Genomic DNA, 1,157 nt, shown 5'->3' with positions numbered 1-1,157 from the left:
TGCTGGGCGCACCGTGTCACAGTTTAAGTCAGACGCGTGGCTGAACACACGGGGCCGTCTCGGCTACAGGGCCGATCTCTCGCACTCCACACACACCCGGCGTTGCTCTTGAGCATTCATGCACAGTGGTTGGCCCATCAAACATAACTTTGGTTAATGTCCAGACACGCAGGCATTGTATTCTTCAGTGATAAATTTCTAACACTGAGAAATAACATTTGTTTGCTGCTCTAGGGAATTATTAGAGCATTCAGAATGAGCTCCCAGGATTTTAGCCAATTTCTTCTCCTCAAATTGGTGGTGGCAGCTTGTGAAGTCTAGGAGGACAGAGCTGGTCCTGTGAGCTTCATTTCTGTCAGGGAGCAGCACAGTTTCTGGCTCAGTTCTTATTTCAAGCAGAAGGAAATGCCATTGACATGGGAAACGCATGAGTGACAGACAGCACATAATGGTTCCCTCATTTTGATTGTCACTTCGTTTACTGATCACAATCCCAAACGGACTGTGTGTGATTGCTCACTGAGGGGTAAGCTGGGATAAAATGCAAGGATATCAGAAAATACACTGCTTTCTAAGATGAAGAAACAGCCAGTCAACTCTAAACTGCCTAAATATGGGCTCTTTTGTAGAACTGCTCTGGAAAAGCTAAAAAGAGGTATGTTTTTAACTTAATTTTATTGTCTTTGTTCTGGTTGAAAAAATGAATACAATTTCATTATAAAAATTGAAAATACCAATTGGCAAAAGAAGAATCATTCACTCAGAATTAAACAGTTAACATTTAAATGTATGGCCTTAGATTTTTCCTGTGCATAATGTATTTTTTCAAATGGAAACATTTATCACTTACATTTATTAATTTGAACACATATCATAATGAACACTGTGCTGGGGATATAGAAATGAAATATGGACCTAGTCCCTGACTCATTGAACTGCACTCTATTCAGAAATGTATCCGAGTTAAGCCATTTATAAGCAGACTTTCTTCTCTGGATCATAAACAAGTTTCTTTTATTTTACACTAGAGGCCCAGTGCACAAAAATTTGTGCACTCAGGGGGGAGAGGGGGGGTCCCTCAGCCCGGCCTGTGCCCTCTCGCAGTCTGGGACCCCTCGGGAGATAACGACCTGCTGGCTTAGGCCTGCTCCCGGGTG

This window comes from Myotis davidii, unplaced genomic scaffold (genome assembly GCF_000327345.1).
Source record: "Myotis davidii unplaced genomic scaffold, ASM32734v1 scaffold48, whole genome shotgun sequence".
Taxonomy (NCBI): Eukaryota; Metazoa; Chordata; class Mammalia; order Chiroptera; family Vespertilionidae; genus Myotis; species Myotis davidii.
Note: the sequence above shows the minus strand (reverse complement) of the source record.